Below are 23,298 nucleotides of genomic sequence, written 5' to 3'. Positions count from 1 at the left end.
ATGACGGAGTTCCCATAAGACTGTCAGCTGATTTCTCAAAAGAAACTTTGCAGGCAAGAAGGGACTAGCAAGAAGTATTCAAAGTGATGAAAAGCTAGAACCTACAACCTAGATTACTGTACTCTATCTAGCAAAACTATCATTTAGAATGGAAGGGCAGATAAAGTGCTTCCCAGACAAGATAAAACTAAAGGAGTTCATCACCAGCAAGTCATTATTACAGGAAATGTTAAAAGAGATTTATTTAAGAAAAAAAAGATCATGAACATAAAAACAACAAATTCACAACTATCAACAACTGAATCTAAAAACAAAAACCAAAAACAAACAAAGCAAACAACCAGAACAGGAACAGAATCATAGGTATGGGGATCGTTTGTAGGGTTATCAGCTGGCATGGGGAAGGGGGAAAACGGGGAAATGGTACAGGGATCAAGAAGTATACGTAATTGGTAGAAACAAACAGAGAAAACTTGGGACAACTGAATAGCATAATCAATAAGATATACTTAAAAATGAAAAACAGATTGTCAGAATGTGACTTGTTGATTTGGTGGTTAATTTTTTATTAAGTCAGCTGTGTATGCTGCCTACAGGTGATACAGCTTTGCATTCTTCGTGGCAGGTAAGAAGGCAAGGTGAAATCAGTGAGTGTCTTTAGAAAGTTAAAAAGATTGCCAGCTGCCATCACCACTCTCTCCACCCCCAATATATATGTATATTTCTGTCTCCGGAGGTTGAAGTTCATGATGACAGTTAATTTATGGTAAACCTAAATAATTTAGGAATTTAGTTCAAAAAATGGTTATAAAGTATGAACTTAAAACTTTATACTTTAGTTTTCAGAAGATTTAACCTCTGAAAATATATTTGTTGGTTTCCAATAATTTAAAGTACGAACTATTAGAGCACTTTATTGCTATTTGAATCGAGGATACTGATTTCTATAAAATATTGAGATCTAGATTTTTCTTTCTCTGCCTTTTTTGTTTGTTTGTTTATGGTCATGAACAAGAATCTTTTATGAGGTGGAATTACTTGTACACCTTGCATATTGTTTTCTAGTTTGTTATTCTTTATTTAACAACTAGACATTTTCCCTCCTTGAATAGTGATAACTGTAGTATATATTATTGGTTGATTGCATTTTTAAACCACATTTCTTATTATCATAGCAAACTTAAAAAATTATATAATGAAGACAATTCAGTAGTTTATATTTTGGGAAGTTGACATCATTTTTAGAACGTTGGTTACAGCAATATGTTGTATTTGTAGCTTTTGAGTTTATTCGAGTTACAGAGATAACTACTAAAAACAAATCAGGCATTTCTTTCACGAAGTTCTAGGATCTCCAATCAAATAGTATGAAAAAGATTTGGGTAAAAATAGTGATATAACTTTGTCTTAACACGTACATGCACAAATGCCTCCTATTAAGCATCTTAAGTATTTTAATTTTCTTGATTTACTTTAGATACCCATGTAATGTAGAAATTGAGCAGCAGCATATTTATGCACAGTTTGATCACATGATTTAGGTATCTGGGCAATGCTGCTTTTGATCTTGGAGGTAATCCCTTGTAATCACAAACTTTAAGGGACATTAAGATTATATTTTCTACATTGATATATTTTCCCTTAGTAAAAATACGTAGGATTAGAAAAGAAACTGTATGAAACTCATATAGCTACTTTTTTGTTTACATTTGACTTTGTATTTTATATTTTGAGCTTTGGCTTATATTTCACAGGCTGTTAGTTTCTTTTTAACTAGTGGTTATACTATGTGAAAAATTATAGGTTACACTGGAATGTCCTAATTTTTCTTTTATCTTTCAATCTTTTATATTTTGAAAATGTGTTATTTCAGGATATCAGACTCCATATGAATTAGTCATTCCTCATAGGAATAAAAATTATTACTATAGTATATTCAATAGGGTTTACTATATATTTCTTCAGTGCTCTAGTTAGATTTTTTTGCAGAACCAAAGATTTTTATATAATCATATCTATAACTCTATTAAAAATGCTGATAGGTTAAAACAAAAGCAATCTACCTTTTTATTATGTGAACATATGTACCGAGTTGTGATGTAAAATGTATTCCTTTGGTAGAGCAGACATTTTTTAAAAAGGACTAGTATAGAAGATACTGTTGACCCATAGCGGCTAGAAAACAAATGTCAAATTTGCACTAAGAGGCTAGGATAATAACTCAGTTTTCACTGAGTTTTCAGACATTAATCAGGCAAGTAGGAGTAATAATTAACCAGGAAGATCTGACAGGGCTATTCTATCAGCATATGATAATAAGTCATGTACAAAGTGAGGAGAGTAGGTTGGATGTAGCTTGGGGATGCTGATCTCATATTAAGGCTTATGTGTCAGTGAGAAATGTTTATTAATTGGTACTTGTTACATGCTTTTGAAGTAGGCCCTTCCTATAATTGGTTTATTTGCATAGCTTGACATAATAGGTGCTAAGTAAGGTTCTCTTTATATTTATACAGATATTTATGTTAAAAAAGTGTAAGTTTGATATTAATTACTATCGATATTTAAAATACCAACTAGAGATTGTCATGTCATTTAACCTTTTAATTTTTAAGAAGTAATTCTCTGGTTCATTTTTAGCTTAAAATCACTTGGGGACATTGTTCCGGAGACAGCAAGGAGCCAGACTCTAGACTCAGAGCTGAACTCAAATTTTACTTCTACTGTTTACTATTAGGTTGGTTGCTTGGAAACATTATGTTACCTTTTTGGGCTTCCACTTCCTCACTGTGAGTTTTTAAGTAAAATGAGGTAATTTACATAAAATGCCTGGTAGTACAAAATTGCTCAGAAAGCCCTTGTTCCTAATTTCTGGCCCCTTTCTTTACATATCTCAGCCTTCCCAAGTCTGTAATCTTAAATTGATCTTTTGCTTTACTTTGGGGATCACTGTCTGGTAGTATTTTTCTGTAATCAAGAACAACTAATTCAGAGATTAAGAAATACTGTTTATATAGGACATAAAAACAATCTGTTTTCTCTGCTCTAGAATGTTTCATTTTCTGAAATATTTTATACATGGTGAGTGATTGCTGAATTATTTTATTAGACAAGCTTATTTAAGTAATTTCATATAATGAATACACAAAAGGGGAGTTGAAAAGTTCTGTAATAATCAGTTGTTAACACTGAACTGTTTACAGATTGTGCCCTTATTCCATATGTTTAAAGAATTTCATTTCAACTTTAATATTTTATGATCTTTTAAAAATTTTATGAAATAAGGTTAATGGTTAAAGGTATATCTTTTTACTGATTTGTCTAGTTGGATTTATCTTTAACAAGGACCAAATTTTGTGGCTTTGAATGATAAGTCAGTGACAGGAGGTCTTTAACATTTTTTTCCTTTGAACAGATGTCTTGGCCTGCAGTGACTCCAACTCCCACTATCCTTCCAATTTTCCCCTATACTAAATAAGTTTTTAAGAAGTGACATTTTTATTATAAATGATTGACTTAATTCAGGCAAACATTGCAGCTGAGGAAAGACTTCATTCCAGTGAAGAACACTTTGGTATGAATAAAATCTTACAGTCTTTATTTTTACTTTTATGCACTTTCTAAAAATTGTATATATATATATATATTTACTTTTATTGTTTTACTTATTTATTTACTTATTTTCTTAGAGGCAGAAAGAGAGGGAGAGAAATGTGGATATGTGAGAGAAACATAAATCAATTCCCTCTCGCACACACCCCAACCAAGCAGGGACCAGCCTGCAACCCAGGCATGTGCCCTGATGTGAGAATCAAACCTGTGACCTTTCGCTTTGTGGGTTGATGGCCAACCATTGAACTACACCAGTCAGGGCTACTTTTAAGAATTTAAGGAATCGTTCCTTCTCCTTTTATCCCTCCCTTCCTTCCCTTTCTCTTTTTCTCATTTCTCTGTATTCGAATATTTTTGTGTAATAAAATTTCCTCAAGATTAAAAGTTTTTATTCTCTAGTATGCTGAGGTGTTTATGATTCATTGTATTTTAAATGACAGTTAAAAAACAGAATCAATAAATATCCATGCAGAAGACAGTAACCAGAGTAGGTTTTTCATCAGAGGAACTGGTTGCACAGGTGATTGCTGAGAAGCCAATCTGAACTGAGACAAACCAATACTAACAATGCCCGAAAGCCTCTGACACCATTAGGGCTGGGCAAGATGAAAAAAGTTGGTATTTACCAGAGCAGAAAAGCCAGGGCTGAGGGGGCACTAGAGGCATAGTTGGGGCTTCATGGTGGGAGCTGGGATGTCAGAAGGCAAGACTCCTGGGGGGAAATGGAGTTAGAAGAGATAAAGCTTTTTGCCAAGGATGTGTCAGGAAGTAAGGAGAGTGAGGAGAAATACTCTGGCTTCTCCCACTTCTGCCTGTATCACCCATTAGTGCCTCCCCACCAGCCAAATCTTCCTGGAAATCAGGGCAGTGTTACTTGGAAATTGCAGTTGCTTGTGATACAGAGCAACACAGGGTAAGTCTGGAGAGCTTAGTTGACTATTAACAACTATCTTGCTAGTGTCTGATATTCATTAATATACCCGTGTGCTTGTGTAGCATTAGCCATAAAGAAGACTGCTTAAAAAAAACCAAACTAAAACCACCACCACCACCACCAACAACAAAAAAATCCTCTTGGTTCTTTTTTTTTTGGACAGTGGAATAATTCCTTAAAAATCAATATTAAGATCAACATCTCAGTTCAGTTAAAACATTTACTGAGTGGCACTGTATTAGGTAAATGACTGCCGAGTTGAAAACACTTGGTTTTTGGTCTTGTGGTAGTCACATTCTACTGGAAGAGTTTTTTATTATTTTAAAGGATACTTTCAATTTTAAAATTTTAATAGAATATTTGATAATTTACTGATGGGGACATGTTTTTGTAGGAACTCAAGGGAGTAGCAGTTAACCCAATCATATATTTAATGGGATACTTTCAGGAGTTAGAAAAAGTGAGCCGAGCGTTAAAAGGATGGTAAGGAAAGGTGGAAGGGGTGGTACTGGAAGGAGAAGCTTGAGCAAAGGCCAAAAAACCTGAAAGAGCTTAAATAGTGTATAAGAAATTTCAGTCACTGTTGCTGGAGCATCAGGTTTGGCTTATAAAATGGGACTGGGAAGAGGCCAAGTTATTTTTATTCTCAAGTTCATAGGGAGCTATTGAAGGTGTAGCGGAGTGGCCTGAGTAACTTTGTTTTAGCTGTGCTTTTTCCATACATGTGGAAGATGTGTTCATGAGGGTGCCTTCTGGAGGTAAGAGACCTGGTAAGAGGATATTACACTGGTCCAGGTAATAGAAGAGTGATAGACATAAACTTTCAAAGGTGTCTTTATGACTCAGAGTCATTCATTTCATCAAAGTGCCTCCTCATGCCACGCTTCTCAATCCATGCCCTACATTGATGCTCTTTTGTTTTCACCTTACACATGCCTCCCCTACTCTTCTGTTACTTGTTCTCTTTGAGAATCCCTGTCCTAGGGTCACAGACCTTGCTCTCTAGAAGCAGGCAGGGGAATCATTAGTCCTGATCTAGTGTGCTCTCGAGTGCTGGAAGGGTGCTTTGCTCTTCTGGAGCCAGGTGACTGCTGTGTTCCTGAAGTATAATGGGATACAGTAATTTCCTGTAGAAATTTCACTGAGAAAAATATCTTGTGTTCCTTAATGTAGTTTTTGATATTGAAGAGTGACAGATTTGCAATGTGACATTTAATTTTAGTAAATATATAGCTTAAAATACCAGATCCCTGCATTTGAATAAGATCCACTTTACACATCGATTTTAATGTATATTCTTTAATTTATTCTGATAATAAACATGAAATAGGTATTATTATTAGTGCTGTTTTCTTTCTTTCTTTCTTTACAAAATCTCATCTGGGTGTCTAACTCAAACTCCACTGGGATTTCTGCTATATCATAGATGAGCAAGACAGTTTTTGTTCTTAAGAAGCCTATGATCTACAGACATTAAGTAATAATACAGACCCTAAGAAATAAGTTAAATAGAAATACAAAGATTGTATTGAGGGAATGTAGAAGAAGAAGATATTTACTGTGTTTTACTGTAAGGTATATATATATTTACACATTTCAACATTTTTAAAATGTCAGATGTCTTAGAATTTGAAGGCATCTTAGACTTGAGGAAAAATATATTCGAGATAATAAAGACATATGGCTCTTGGAGGATGAGGAATTTAGTTCAGTGGAGAAGGTGCTAGGGGAAAAGCAACTGGGTGCGGAAGCCATAGTGTGCTAAAGGAATGATAAGTGCTTTTGTTGTCATTTAGGGCTCCAGAATTACATAAATGACATTAGGTAAGTCGATTAAATCCATCTTATAGAAGATTTTGAAGATTAAAATGGAGAGGTAGAATTTTATTCTGTAGTAAGTGGGAATCTACTGAGGGGTTTTGGGAAGGGGAAGGTATGGTACATACTGCACTGTTAATTTCTTGACCTCCATTTGGGAATATAATGCTGTATTGAAGAGAGGAGAAATTGAAGGAAGGGAAATTGTGATGTTTTCAAACAACGACTTTTTAGTTGAAAGGAAAAGAAAGATGCTGTGGAGGTAGACCTGACAGAAATTGGTGACTGACCGAATGAGGGTGGGTGGGTGGAGTAGGTGGTAGCAAGGGCGAGATAACTGAGTTTCTAATACAGAAAACCAGGGCCTTTAGCTGAGACAGTGTGTTGAAGTAGGAAAACAAATTTGAACCTAGTGACTGTTGTTACTCCTGTCATGCATGTAGCAGGAAGAGGGGAAACTCAGATCTGTAACTTAGGAGGAAAGTCAAGGCTGATGACCAAGATTTAGGAGATACCAGCTATAGAAGGTTATAATTTAATTTGTTTTAGGGGATGAAATCCATGAAGAGAGTAAGAGAGTAAAGGGAGACTATTAGAGTGAGAGATAACTATCCATATTTTTAAATAGCTTTTCTGAACCCACTTATTTGAAAGTATATAATTCAGTGGCTTTAAGATAATTCAGTTAGTTGTCCAACCATCACTGCAATTGATTTTTGAGCATTTTCCTCACCCTCATGATAAACTCTGTATGGTTCAGCCATAGGCTTTATACTATTTCTACAAAAAGGCTGTTGGAAATTGATAAGAACTGCATTGAATCTATAGTTATTATCATCTTAACAATATTAAGTTTTTCTATCCATGAATATGGAATGTCTTTTCATTTATTTAGGTTGACTTTAATTTCTTTAAGCAATCTTTTGCAATTTTCAGTGTATGTATCTTTCACTTCCCTGGCTAAAGTTATTTCTGGGTATTTTATTCTTTTGGATGCTATCATAAATGGAATAACTTTCTTAATTTCCTCTGAGTCATTCATTGCAGTTATATAGGAACACAATTGGTGTGTGTGTGTGTGTGTGTGTGTGTGTGTGTGTGTTGTACCCTACAACACTGAAGTCATTTATTAGCTGTAGTGGGTTTCTTTCTGTGGATTCTTTGGAACTTCAATATATTTATTGGATTATTTCATTTTTAAATAGAGATAGTTTTGCCATTTTTCCCAGTTTGGATGATTTTTATTTTTTATTTTCTTGTCTAATTAGTCTGGCTAGAACTTCCAGTACATTGTTGAATTGCAGTGGTAAAAATAGGCATACAATTCTTTTTTCTAATCCTAGGGGGAAAGAGTTCAGCTTTTCACCATTGAGTATGCAGTTAGTTGTGGATTTTTCCTGAGTGCTGTTTATTATGCTCACTAAGTTCCCTTCAATACCTAGTTTTCTATTTTTTTTTTTTACCATGAAAGGATACTTTGAATATTCTTGAATGTATTTTCTACATCAATTGGTATGATTGTGTCCCCCCACCCCCACCTTTCATTCTAATAATGTATATTGCATTGACTGATTTTCTTATGTTCAATCATCCTTGGATTCCTGGGGAAAATTCCACTTGGTCATGGTGTATAATCCTTTTAAAATGCTGTTGGATTTGGTTTGCTACAACTTTGTTGGCCTGTAGTTTTCCTTTCATGTGAGGCTTTGTCCTTCATATCAGAATACTACCAGCTGCACAGAATGAGTTAGTATTTCCCCTTTTTAATTTTTTGGAAGAGTTTGAAAGTATTATAATTGGTGTTCTTTAAATGTTTAGTATAATTCACTGGTGAAGTCATCTGGTCCTGGACTTTTCTTTCATGGGACGTTTTGATTACTGATTCTATCTCTTTAGTAGTTTAAGTCATTGAGACTTTTCTGTTGGGTAATTCGTATTTCTAGGAATTTGTTCATCTAGGTTGCATAATTTGTTCACAGTATTTTCTTATAATCCTTTTTATTTCTCTGAGGTCTATAGTTATGTTTCCACTTTTATGATTTTATTTGCGTCTTCTTTTTTTCTTTTTTCTAGCTTAAGGTTTGTCAATTTTATTGATATTCTCAAAGAACAACTTTTGGATTTGTTGATCTTCTTTCTATAATATTATGTTTATCTCTGAGCTTGGTTATTTTTTTACTTATGATAGCTATGGGTTTAGTTTGCCTTTTTCCTCAGTGATGTTAGGTTATTGATTTGAGATTTTTCTTGTTTTTAATATAGACATTTACAGCTATAAATATCCATCTGAGCACTGCTTTCATGGCATCTCATACATTTTGATATATTTTATTTGTTTCCATTCATCTCTAATCTCTGACCTCCCTTGCGATTTCTACTTTTACTAAGTAGTTGTTTAAGACTGTACTGATGTCAACATATGTTGAAATTTCCTTCTGTTATTGATGTCTAGCTTTTTTCTATTTGGTCTCAAATTATTGAGACTTGTTTTGTGGTGTAACATATGATTTTAACTGGAGAATCCTCTATGTGCCCCTGAGATGAATGTATACTTTCTTACTCTGTGGAGTGTTCTATATGTGCCTGTTAGGTTTTGGTGGTTTTTGTATTGTCCAGGTCCTCTATTTTCTTATTTGATTTTCTTCTAGATGTTCTCTCCATTACTGAAAGTAGGGGATTGAAGTCTTCAACTATTATTATAGAACTGTCTATTCTTCAATTCTGTTAGATGTTCTTCATTTACATTTAAAGTAATCACTGATAAGGAAGCACTTTACCGTTTTGTTACTAGTTTTCTGTATGTTTTATACCTTTTTGACAATCATTTTCTCTATTATTATCTTTTTCGTGTATTTAATTGATTCTTATAGTCAACCATTTTGATTCCTTTCTTATTTTCTTCTGTGTACATTAAAAATTTTTTTTTGTGGCTACCATGAGGATGACTGTTAACACTTTAAATTTATAACGATCTGGTTGAAATGGATAATAACTTAACTGCAGCAGCATACAAATCTCTGCTCCTAAAATACCTCTATTCTCCAACCCTTTATGTTGTTTTGTCACAAATTACATCTTTATATGTTTTATATCAATAAGTTATAATTTCTTAAATGTATTTGTCTTTTCAGTCTTGTAAGAAATAAAAATGAGATTACAAGTCAAAAGTATAATAATAGTAGCCTTTATATTTGCCCATGTGTTTATCTTCACTGGAGATCTTCATTTCTTCATATGGCTTTGAACTACTTTGTAGTGTTTTCATTTAAACTTAAGGACTCCTTTACTATTACTTTTAGGACAGGTGTAGTGGTAATGTACTCTGTTAGTTTTTATCTGGGACTGTCTTAATTGCTTCCTTAATTTTGAAGGACAGTTTTGCCAGACATAGAATTCCTGGTTGACAGTTTTATTAGACTGGGTTCTCCAGAGAAGCGTATGTCTGTGTGTGAGTATGTTTAGAAAGAGACTTATTATAAGGAATTTGCTCACATGATTATGGAGGCTGAGAAATCCCAAAGTCTGCAGTTGACAAGCTAGAGACTCAGGAGAGCCAATGGTGTAGTTCCAGTCTGAGTCTGAAGGCCTGAGAACCAGCAGAAATAATGGCGTAATATGGTAAAATGTTAAGGAAAAGTAAAGGTATGATTATGAAGAAATTTAGAGTAATGATTTCCTATGTGGGATGTGCAGTACAAGGTTAGAATTGGGAAAGAGTATATCAGGAGCTTAAAGAATTGGTAATATTCTACTTCTTAGTTTCAGAGATGAGTTTATCATATTGATTTTATCATTGCACGTTATAATATGTATTACATATCATCTTATACTTATCAAATACTTTATAATACAACGTTAACAGCTTTTATACAAGTTTGTTATAAAAAATACTTTTTTACATAAAAATAAAATTCATAGGAAAATACTTAGCATTTCTAAAACTGAACTAATCACTAGCCTTTTAAAATCCAGTTTTCTCTCCAGATCTCTCTTTATGTACCTCATGTGATATTCTCAGGTCCAAGATCTTAGGGTTACTTTTTACTTCCTTTTCCTCAGATTATTTTAATAATGCTAAATGCAGGGGATAGTGTAATAAACAAAGTGTATAATAGGTATTTTTGTGAACAAATGAATGATGACATCTTTACCTTATGTTTTCTCTCGTAACATCAAGTCATTTGACAAGTTCTTTCTATTATTATCAATATGTCTGAGTTAATTTGTGTTTTCTCCTCTTAGGGTCTTTGTCTGGAATTCAGGCCCTTACATGCCTACACTATTCCCAGCAAGCCTTGTTCTCTGTATTCTTCCCTCTCTTTAGTTCATACTTCTTAGTCATACTGGATTAATCTTCCTAAAACACTGATTTGAACATTTTACAGTTTCTCAGAAACTTTAATGACATAATGTTAAGATACATATTCTGAGGTACATATTCTTTGAATTGGGCACCAGGCTTTGAAAATTTGGTTTAAATGAGGGTCCACACTTACTACTCCTTTTCTGGGGGGACAAATACCTCTCTTACTGGCTGCTTGGCCTTGGGGTGTGGGGATGAGGTAATGCCTGGATGTTCTTACCCTTCATGCTGTCAATAGCTTTTAGAGTCCTTCTAGCTTCAAGTATTAGAGCTTTTTTGCACTTGGACACCACTCTCAGAGAAACTCCTGTAGTTTGCAGCAATTATACCATATTCTCTGTCTCTCTCTCTCATCAATTAAGATATTTTCTTCTTTCTGGTATTCCTTTAAGTTTGTGGTCTACCCTCTGATTTTCTAGTCTGGTTATAGTTGGAGTCATTATCAGTGGAATCATTATCATTTCAGTGTGCCACTATCTTAGACAAGGTTCTTTGGCTGTCATTAATAGAAACCCATGCAAGATTACTTAGCCCAAAGAGGAATTTATATTAAAAAGCAACAAAAGTATCTCATAGAACTGGTAAACAAGAATTACAGTTGGATTTTGCAGGGGGCTAGAAATTGTGGGCTCAAAATTCTAGACCTGATTTCTGTAGGGTTGCTTTGGGATGGTGAGGCTAGCATATGTGTCAGTCCACCATCTTGATTCAGTCTGACCTCCAGTTTTAAAATCAATTTATGCAATAGATTCTTTTACATATAGGAGATTTGGTAAGGGGTATTTCCATTATGACTGCCCTGTTGTATATCTCTAGCCTACTTTTATATTTAGAGACCATCAATTTAGACATTAAGTCATGAACCTTCCATAAATGATATCAACTAATATTTCAAGTGACTTATTTAAAACTTTTGATATATCTTGAAAGTTTTACAAAAGTTTTATGAATGTGGAATAAGGATCATAATTTTGAAACTTCTTGGAAAAATAAGCTTTATGAAGTTAGAATTAATTCAGTGAACTATTACTAATATGCATCCATGTCAAGAAAAAAAAATCACCTAGCAGAAAAAAGGCAAAGTAAAATAAAGAGAAGGGAATGTGATATAGGTCACTTTCCCCATTTAAGCTTTAGGTCTTAATATTATAATTTCTTAAAAGTGGCACATGTGTACCACTTATTCTTAAAGTTAATAGTTGCAGTGGCAATCTCCTTTTTGAAAACTAATTTTTTATTGGAAAAATTTTAATTGTTGCACATTATCAAGTTTCAGCAAGTATATTTGGGAACCAGAGGTATTATATGCTGATGTGACTGTAAATTGGTACAGCTATTTGGAGAACAGTTGGGTAGTATCTAGTAAAATGGGGAATATACATATAACGGAGACATTCTACTTTCATATAGATCTTAGAGCATTTGTTCTCAATCAGAGCAATTTTATCTCCCAGGGGACATTTGGCAATGCCTGGAGACATTTTTGGTTGCCATATCCGGAAAGTATTATTGATATCTAGTGGATGGGGATATCAGGGATACTGCTAAATGCCCTACAATTCACAGGACAGATCCCCACATTAAAGATTTGTCCAGTAAAAAGTGCCAGTAGTGCTGAAGTTGAGAAGCCATGTTTTATAGAACAAAGTTCACATGTTCTTACATTTTTAAGGAGAATTTAAAACATTATAATAGTACAAAATTAGAAACAACCTAAATGTCCATCAGTGGAGGAATGGATAAATAGAATGTGGTATGCATATTTGATTCAGTACTTTAAATAGTTACAATATATAAAAAATATAAACTATGTATATAAATATATGTACATATGTATTTATAAATATATATCGATATATCTACATAAATATATTTGTATCTTTATAAATATATATAGATTTATATCAATAGGTCTCAAAAATAGTACTGAATGGAAAAAAGTCAGTGCTTTTACTGTGATATTATTTTTGAAAACAGAAAAATTATACAAAACACAACTCTTATTTAAATATGTAAATAAAAATGTAAAACATGACTTAGGAGTCTACACACCAGTCTTATGAGACTGGCTGCTAATAAGGAGATGAGAAGAAGAAAATGGCACTGGGGGTTGTGAACGATTGACTTTGTTTCTAGTAGTTCTTTTGTAAGTACACATAAAATGAAGCAACTTTGATTTCATATTTATATGAATTTGAATGCATAATGTGAATGAATACCATTTGTTAAAAAAATCTGGTTCATGAGAACATGGATATTTGTAATATTTTTTATTTTTCCTATAGTGTCTCAAAAATGTTTCTTAGAAAAAGGTCATTATGAATTCCATTTATCACTTTATCTCCATTCAGACTTCATAGTATTGGATTGGCCAAAAAGTTCATTTAGTTTTTTTCCATATGGTGGCTCTAGCAATGCTTAGTTGTCTTTAATTTCATTTGAAACAATTTTGTTAGATTATATTGTGACAGCTGTCATATCAGCCTACATTTTTTAAAAAAATGTATCAAAATTGGTGATTTTCTGTGTGGTCATTTTAATATAGAAGATGGAAGAAAATAGGCAATATTTTCAGCATATTATGGTTTATTATTTAAAGAAAAGTAAAAACACAACTGAAACACAAATAAAAGATTTGTGCAGTGTATGGAGAAGGTAGTGTGCCTGATCGAATGTGTCAAAAATGGTTTGTGAAGTTTCTTGGCACTATTGTCATTTTGGCCAAATAATTCTTTGCGGTGGGGCTGTCTTAAACATTGGAAAATGTTTAGTACCACCCCTGGTCTTTACCAACTAGAAGTCAATAGCAGGAGATAGCAGACCTAGTCAAAATATCCAAATCAATAAAGTTATTAGTGAAAGTGAAAAATGTGTCTTTTATTTTACAGAAAAAAGTAAATGGACTTTTTGGCCAACCCAATACTGAGTAGAGCATGCACTTCCTATTTCTAATTCTTCCTGTCCAGGAAGTTAGCTTGGCTTCTTATGGAGAGGGATGTAATTATTTTTATGTATTGTTTAGTTAACGAATATAGTTGTGGAGAAGCTAGCTCTATTGACTGGCATTAACCACTAAATTTGTGCTTAAGTCACAAAAGTGAAAGCCATCATAAAGAATTCCAACAACTGTTTATTTTACCTGATTTTGTATATTTGAATATATAGAGATAATTGGGTCTTCTGCAGAAACATGGTATATTTCTCCTATTTAAACATTTGGTTGCATAGATTTTTTTTTATTGTTGTTATAAAGTTTGATTGTAGTAGTTTAAGCTTTTCAGTAACTATTCAGGAAATTAAATTTAGATATCTAAATGCTTCTAGGAACTTTAACTTATAAAATGTACTTTCAAATCTTAACTAACATTTCTGAATAAGTTACACTTAACTATAAAAATTTTTATATGTTGTTGGAGAAAATAGATGTAGTCTTATAGTTAATATATTCTTTTTAGAGCACAAGGATCAGTTTTTGATAAAATACATTGACAGTAAAATAAAGATAGTGTATGACCTGTATTTTTTTTCTTAGTAATATAAAAATAATTGTCTTAAATACAGTTTAATTAAAAGTTATAATAACTGTTTATGATTTCTTTGAATTTAAATTATGTCACATTAGATAACAGATTAAAATTGCATTTATAATTATCTAGAAGTTTTTAATTTTTAAACAAAAAGCACTTACAAAAATTTATCCCAAAGTTTAGAAAACCCACTAATTTAAATGTAAAACGTTAAAGTAACCTTTAGTTAATGATTTTTATTTATCTTTATTAGAGAGAACTTAAATGCAAAGACAATAACCTATATATCTTTACATGTAGATATCAATCAATCTAAAGGTGACTGAAAATTAATTACTTTATTTAAAAGCTGCAGTTCTTAAAATTTAGATTAGATATATTTTTAAATTTTTTAAAAATCATAAAAATGGCACAATTATAAAATTCATAAAGGTAATTAAATTCAGAATATTTAATTTAAGATAATTTAAGCTCAAATGTATAATTATGAATAGCTTTGACTTCTTAACTATATGGAATCTGAGATAAGTCATATAACCTTTTAACATAATTTTTATAATTAAGTGAGAACAAGACTTGAACTAAATCCATTTGATTTTCTTACTAATATTTGAAATTTAGTACTAGGGTTAATCCTTAATTGCTGAAAAAGAGTTGTCTGTAACATGGTTACCAATTATTTTTCTGTAATACAGTATGTACTAAGTTTTAAGGATGAACTATTCAAGAAATAAGTGTTGGTTAAAAAGTTTTAATATAACAGCTTACTAGTGGTGTGTGTGTGTGTGTGTGTGTGTGTGCCTAGGTAGATGTGGTGGATTCAATGTTGGAAAAGAATAGTGAATTAAACCTAGAAACTAGAGTTAGTTTTCATTCAGGTGTAAAATGCATGCTCCTTCAACAAAGGCATGAGGTTCTGGTGTGAGCAGAGAGCGAGACCCTTCAGCTGTACCCTTACTAGCACTGGATATGTGAAGAAGTAGTATGAACATGGTGCATTCTTTTCAGGTTGAATTTTGGTGAGATATAGAATGGAACAAATTAACACGGTTATTTTAAAATTATACTGAATGCTGAAGAAAAGTAATGATTACTGTTAGCAATTTTGGGTTCTATTCCCCAACTCACATATGTATGTATTCATTGTCTATTGAAGCAGTGTGTTCATTGTCTGTTTATTAGGGGTGTTTTTGTGGGAAAGCTTATGGTTCTCTGACTTAAGAGGTTAATCTTCAGATATCATTGATTTTAGTTATTATTCACTGCAATAAGCTCAACTTCTCTTTTGACAGATACAGAGGTGAACTACTAGACTTATCTCTTCCCAGTTTTAAGCTATTTGCAAATGTTTATGATAAAGGTTGGCCTTTGTGGCTTTTTTATTATGGAAGAAATTAAAAAGTCTGCAGTTTGCTTTGACTTAAAAATATATTTTAGAAGTACATTAATCTTTAGTGTTAGTCGTATCTTACCTAAAAACTTTTTTATTTTTTAATGTTCATGTTTTCAGTAGGAATCAGAAAGTACCAGTGAAAAGTTTACAGTTATGGGAAGCTTTTCTATATAAGAATGTGTATAGAATGTGTATGTATGTAGGTATCTTTTTTTTCCCTTTGGGTCTTGAAATATAAGTATATAGGTATCTTTCTAAAGCTTGCAGTTTTCTCTCCATCAAGACTCGAGGCAGCTAGGAAGAATACATACAAATGTGATTATAACTTTGAGTAAAAACTCAACAGGCACCTTGCTATATTTCATTTTTCTTCATATTTATATTGGAATGGACTGGTGGTTAATTAAATTTGGTATGGGCTGTCAAAATTTTAAATTATAAAGCTTCATATTCTCATAGCTGGACCATGTGTTTGGCTAAAATAATGTCTTTTTTTCCCCCTTCAAACTTCACCATAAATTTCCAGCTTAAATTCATCTTTATTTAAACCACCAAGTTAAGATGTTTTGTAGCAACATGATGTTATTACCATGACATCTGAGCACATGGGTTTATAAAAAAAGAAACTCACTTTTATTGTATTTTACAGAATTTTCTCTTTCTTTTTTTTTTTTTTGGTCTTCAGTGGATTAGCAATTTAGAAAATGGTTCTTCATCCCAGATAGTTTCAGTAGTATTTTGTCAGACCTTCCCATTCTAGTTTTTTTTATCTCTTAACTGCTTTACATGTTTTCTTTCTTTGTCTCTCTTAAATGCATTTTAGATAGGCTTTAAAAATCCTCTTTTCACGTACTAATTATTTATATTGACTCTGTAGTTTAACTTTTACATCGAACTTAAAATTTTATTTAAATCTTTCTGTTGCTCAAAAGATCCTTATTATACAATCTTTCTAAAAAGTGAAGGATCTGTGGTCTAATTTGTCTCATGTCTGTGCTGGCGATCATTGTGTCTTGTATCCTTGTATGTTTTGTGTTTGTTGGTTTTTTTTTAATTTGAATTGAGTTTTTGGAAGGTTGTTGCTGACATCTTCATGTGAGATTTATTGAATTATACAAGTAGTGTGAATTTAGTATGAGAACCTTTGTGTTGGTTTCACTTTGTGGTTAAGTGTCAAGAGAATTGGTGAAACATTGCTTCAAAGTATAAAATCATAGAGATGGAGCACAGATTAGCAGCTGCCAGGGGTTAGGAATGGTGGGGGAAAGGGATAAGTATGATTATATAGGGGTAACAGGAGGAAGATACTTGTGGTACTTTTTTTGCTGTTGACATGATAGTGTAGCCCTTTGGAGTGATAGCCTTATTCAGGTGTTTCCCTTTAATAGCCTTTTTCCAGTCGGTCTCCTGAGGCTTGCTTGTATAGACATCAAAAGGTAAGCTGAATTTCACCAGTGCTCGGCACATACTCTCAGTTTCTGGGTTTGCTTACTCTACTTCATTTTGTTATTTTGTTTATAGTTTATAGATACTGTACTTCCTATCTAAGTGACAGCCACGCCCCCCCCGCCGAGATAACGAAGTTTTGGGCTGGGAGTTCCCCGCCTGCAGCAGCCTGGGAGATAGCAGGGTGCTTCAAACCAAACCGCGTTTGGTCTTGATCAGCCTGTCGTACTTGCAGCTGCCAGGTAACCAAAGGGCCTACTAAATTCAGTAGTTCCTTTTTTCTTCCCCCTATAAAGCAACCCCCCTCTCCCCTAGGAGTTAGGAGTTGGAGCCACCCACTGCATGGCTCCCTCCCCACTTGCTGATTCTCCCAATAAACTTTTTTCCTGCTCGTTGCATCTTAATGGCCTTCTGAGCGACTCTGTTCTTACACTAAGCAGTTCATTAAAGCAGATTTTCCCACTCAGTTTTAAAAGTTTGATCTAATAGTATTAAGGTGTCTATAGTCTGTCATACTGCTGGAGATCAGTGTTCCTATCTCTCTGTACTTCAGTTTTAGGAAATATGTTGCTGTTTTGTGCCTCAGCTCTCTTATATTTGTTATTTTAATAAACTGTATTTCTTTATCCCTTTGGTCTAACAGATATCTGGTGTAGGCCCATCACATTCTGCACCCAGTTATGTTTTCTAGTCTTGTTTCCTGCTGTTCTGTCAGTAGCCATATTATGGCTTATTAAAGACATGTATTGTAACCGCCATTCATTTAATCATGTCATTGTCTCCTGTTTAAATGCTGCATTTTCTTTTGACTTTAACTGTCCTAGCACTGTTGACATTGTGGGCTGAATAATTCATCCCTGTTGGGGGGCTGTTCTGCTTATTGTACGATGTTAGCAGCATCCTTTGCTTCTACCCACTAGATGCAAATAGTACCTTCCATTTGTGACACCAGGCATTGTCAAATATCCTTTTGGGTAGAGGGGGCAAAATCTTCCATGGTTGAAAGCCACTGTTCTAACACTATGTGAATTTGTTCTCAGTTGAAGAGCCTTGCCCAATTGTTCCTGATTGTGGCCTTTACCATCTACATTTTCTCTAGTACATATCGTCTGGCTTGTACACTTGCCACTTCCTACATTATTTGTGCATTTCTTTCACTCTCTGCCGTGTGTGTGTGTGTGTGTGTGTGTGTGTGTGTTATTTTTCCAAGTTCTAGGTATGTTTTATGTTTTTGTTTGCTTGTTGTTTTGGTCAACCCTATATACTTGTTAGTAGTTCTGCATATATCAGTTGCGTGCTCTTTTTCTTATTTTTCTATGTTCATATGATAGCAATGGGGGATTGGAAAATTGAATCATTCTAGAAAATGTGGAGAACTCTGAGGCATTCTAAATTCTAATATTCTATTAATGATAATTATGAGACTTGCAGACAATAGAATTAATATCAATGTGATGGTAGTATATATACCCAATAATAACTGGAAAATTCAAGACAGCGTAAGATAGTTATAAGAAAGATGTAATCTCCATTAGATGTATCTATTATACAATATAAGTAACCTGAAAAATGTGCAGTAGAGTAGAAATAAAAAAATAGACTGAGAAATAGAGAAAATGGAAGGATTTGTAGAAGCATGAAGTAGGAATGATTAGTTTTACAGAGTGAGATGAGCAAAGTAATCAATATGTCGAGGTAAATTGTTAGGAATGATGGATGTAGCATCTGGTTAGGAGTGACTTGTATAAAGCTGACAAATATGATATGTGAATGTTAGTAAGTTGAAAACAACTTGGGCATAGAGAACTTAGCTTCTTGCTATCAGCTAAAGAGAAACATTTGTTTTTTTGTACCAGTTGGGAAAGATATAGCTTAGTTATAGGTTTTCCTCCACCTTTAAAAAGATCTTCAACAAATTCCACGTAATAAAATAAAGTGAAGCTTGGATCTGTCTAATTTTTATAAGGTGGTCTTCTTCATCTAGGCCAAATTTTCAAAAAAATAGTCAAAGGCATAATATGTGTTCATAGTAGAAAAATTAGTAAGTAATGAGAAGTATGGGGAAAGTGAAAGGTAGTTATAGATCCCATAGCCTAAACCACTCTTCATTTAGATTGATACTGTTTTCTTGATTTTTATGTGGTCTGAGTCTCTCTCTCTAAATATAGAAATATGATGTATGTATAAACATATACTATGTGTGTATATGTGTTTGTATGTATGCATACTTACATAAAATGGGTTATTTATATGAAATGCTTTATAGTCTCCTTTTTCAGTTAATATTATGAACGTTCCTTCATATGTATGTGTTTTATGTATGTCTATTTACATAAAATGGGTTTTTTAATATGAAATGTGTTTTATAGCCTATATTTCACTTAGCATTATTAATATTTTTTATCAGTAAAATTCTTGAAAGTGATTTTAAATGACTACACAGTATTTTACTCTGAGATTATTTCCAAATTTATTTAAGCTTTCACCTATTGTTAAACATTTAGATTTTCTTTTATATATATGTACACACAAATATAAACACACACATATATGTGCATATACATATCATTTACAGTGAAACACTCTAATGAAAAATTTTGACTACACATCTCCCATTTTCTCTGAAGAGTTGTAACCTATGCTGCAATCTGGCTCTTATATTTTTGCCCTGCAAAATTAATTTCACCTGTCTTCCTTAGTCAATAGGGCCCTAGTTTTTGCTATCCTTCCAAGTGCTTAGGTGTGGCCAAAACGCCAGGTTATGGGTTATAAGCTGTAAGCTGAAATATGAGAGTTAGAAGGGAGCAAAGTGCCCCCCCCCCTTTTTTTACACTGCCTGCAATGTGGCTGTATTTGCCGGAGTTCCCATAGCCTTCTTAGAGTATGCGCTGACTTTGAAAAGAAAAGTATGTGGTACAGCAGAAGGATGGAAGGAACGTGGGCCCCTGATATTGGAGCTCCCACGTCAGCCTTTGATTGTCTACTTCTGGACATTTACATGGCAGAAATTCTCTCCTCTTGTTTCTTCCTCTCTTGTTTAAGTTATTATACTGTTGTTATTTAAATTTTCTTTTTTGGCTGGGGAAGGATATGACCTAATCCTGTCTGGTTAAGGATATCATTGTTCAATGTTCTGCATAGTAATGTGATAGGTCAAGTATAAAGAAACATGCACTGGGTCATGGTAGATTCTAGATCCAGGTTGAAACCAAAATCTACTTTGAGACTAGAGAGAGATTAATTGGTATTGAAAATAAAGCACTTAAAATGATGCATAATTTCTGGGGCTCTTTGATAATTATATTACTGTATTTTTCTCAAGTTCTTCTACTAATTATCACAAATATTATTTCAGAAAACACTTGATAGCTTTTAGGTGAAGCCCCCCTCATCTCTCAGTTTCACAAACCATTGAAGATTATATATCATATTATATTTGATCAGAATAATCCCTTCAAGCCCTATTACTAAATGTGTTGGCTAGTTACTTTGACTAGGTTAACTAATAGACATGACTTTAAATGCTCTCATATTAACTTTATTGGAAGAATCCTGATAAATGAAATTTAAAAAACATTTTTATAATTGTATTGATTCTAAGAAAATTATTCATAACTTAAGTGAAATAAGTGAAGGATACAAATTTTAAAAAATAGACTTTTTTGGAGCAGTTTTAGGTTTATAGAATAATTGAGCAGAGTTTCCATGTACCCATTTTTCCAAGGATGCACAATTTCACTGAATATAATGTTATACATATTTAAAAACAACTTGACATCCCTGAACCAAATCTATATTATTTTATAATAGGAAACCCATACACTACAACAATCATTTTATTCTAATTCAGGGTTTTTCTTCCTCAACACTATTAATGTTTTAGGTCAGATAATTCTTTGTTGTTGGGGTCTGTCCTGTGCATTGAGGATGTTTCCATCTTTGCTCTCTGCCCCACTAGGTGCCAATACTATCCCCCAGCTATGACAACCATAATTGTCTCCAGACATCGCTAAATGTCCCTGGGTGTAGGCAAATTTCCCCCAGCTGAGAACCATTGGTGTAATCAATTTATGATGTCCTCGGATTTGCTGTATTATTTAGGTTGGGCTCAAATATAAGGGATCTGTAGTTGAACTTTCACAGGAAATTGGTGTAGACAAAGTTAGAATTTTCTCTGCCACTATGGAACTTAGGTAATATGCATAGTCTCACTGAACCTCAGTGTTTTTGACTGTAAAAAAGGTAAAATATTACCTAACTTGAATGGTTGTTTTAAGAATTCATTGAATTTCTGGCTGGTGTGGCTCAGTGGAGTGTCAGCCTGCGAACCAAAGGGTTGCGGTTTGATTCCCAGTCAAGGCATGTGCCTGGGTTGTGGGCCAGGTCCTCAGGTGAGGGTGCGCGAGAGGCAACCATGCATTGATGTTTCTCTCCCTAATGCTGACCCTTCCCCTCTCTCTAAAAATAAATAAGTCCTTAAAAAGAAGAATTGAGAATTCATTGAGATAAATTATATAAAATACTCTTGATTGATTTTAGTGTCCCCTTCAAATGTTCTATATTATTGGCACTTATTCTCTTAAATGTATCAGATACTTATTACAAAGTTCTTATTTCTATAGGGAAACTAATCATAGTTTGGGATCTAATGGTTATGGATTATTATACTGTGGATGGTTAAAAACTTTAAATAAATGTTCAGTGAAGACTGATTTATGAGGTCAGTTGTGTTTTGACTCTTTGTGGTACTCTAATTATATTGTCACCACATTCAAATTGTAACAGTTAAATGATTGTAGGTGTTCTTTCAAGGACTTTGAGCTTCTCACATTGAGGACAGCATTAGATGTCAGCCCGTCACTTTGTCCTTCGAAGTTTTTGTCTTCACGTCTGAAATCTCGCCAATTTTAACAGCTTGTGTGTCAGCTGCAAAAGAGGAAGCTGGCCTCTCTCAGCTTGTACTTAGCCCATTAAAGACTTATAAAAACTTGACATAGTTTTCCACTAATAATGTCCACATCCCATTACTGCTTTGTAGAATTATAAAACATTGTACCCTAGTGAATGAAATGCCATCTGTAATAATTAAGATTATTCTTCTGTTCTACCCCTGCAGAAAAATTTTAAAGACTTGGTGAAGAAAGACTTTGTGAATGAAGAAGAAGCCTTTTCTGATAGGAAAATTATCAATGGCTGGCGGTAGCACTATTTTACTGTAAGTATTACTTTGATAAAGAAGTGTAAGTTAAGACTAAGTTTTCAATTTTGTTGGGGGGGAGAATGTGTTAGACAAAGTTATAAGTAAAATATAGAGAAGGATATATTATAATCATGTTAATAATTTATAAGAAGTAATCTTACATAGTCTTTTAAAAATTAAAAATACCTTCTCATTTATTGAGATGAGGATTTTACCAATAGCATTGAAAAATATTTCTAATTCTAACAAGGGTTGATGTAGTTTATGCACATTTGCTTATTTAAAATTATCAGAATCCAGACAATCCTTGTAGTTTTGTAGGCTTGTGATTTGTTTGGGTGACTTATTGTTTAGGTTATTTTGCAGAATTATTTATTTGCTGATTTATTTATGTATTTCATTATTTATTTATTTGATTATTTAGTAAATTATTTATCTGATGAATTATTAATACATCTTCATGACATGTTTTAAATTATTTATAACTTAATTTTGAGTTTATTGCTTTTAGACGCTGCATTGTTACTAACTAGTTTAGATTTTTTTCTTTGTGGTTCTTTAAAATTAAAGTATTCGCTCTAAGGCAAAAGTATATTCATTGCAATGCCCATGATTTTTTTAAAAAGTAATTTATGGTAGAGATAAAATTTTAGTTATGCTTTGTTTAGCTCCAAATTTACCCGTTTAGGGTTATCAGTGATAGAATGTATGTTGTGTGTATATTCATTTTAGAGTCACTTACCAATTAATAAGATAGCCCGTTGCCTGTCAACTGAAGTTGAACATCTAAACCTCAGTTCACATTATCCTTTGTAGCTCTGAAGGACAGGTCTGTATTTCTTATTGCTTTAGAATAAATAATGGAGTCCTAGTTATTTTATTTTAGTTGCAAATCTGTTTTATTCCTGGAATATTTTTAGGAAAGTTCAGAGAAATGAAGTCCAACTTAGGTTTGGATCTCTGAGATATAAATTTGACTGATGTCACCTTTGTTTTTAAATCCCC

General features: G+C 33.1%; 1 protein-coding gene across 3 annotated transcripts in view; it reads left to right on the top strand.

The window, feature by feature from the left end:
• The window catches only part of TBC1D5 (TBC1 domain family member 5), a 463,871-nt gene that overhangs the window by 20,207 nt on the left and 420,366 nt on the right, over nt 1–23,298 (top strand). For all 3 annotated transcript variants that reach the window (XM_090284379.1, XM_090284381.1, XM_090284378.1), the window contains exon 2: nt 22,210–22,308. The gene's annotated coding sequence lies outside the window, so the exon portion shown is untranslated. The remainder of the gene's footprint in view (nt 1–22,209; nt 22,309–23,298) is intronic.

This window comes from Furipterus horrens, unplaced genomic scaffold (genome assembly GCF_987537825.1).
Source record: "Furipterus horrens unplaced genomic scaffold, mFurHor1.1.pri manual_scaffold_7, whole genome shotgun sequence".
Lineage (NCBI taxonomy): Eukaryota > Metazoa > Chordata > Mammalia > Chiroptera > Furipteridae > Furipterus > Furipterus horrens.
Note: the sequence above shows the minus strand (reverse complement) of the source record. Positions and strands in the feature narration are given on the sequence as shown.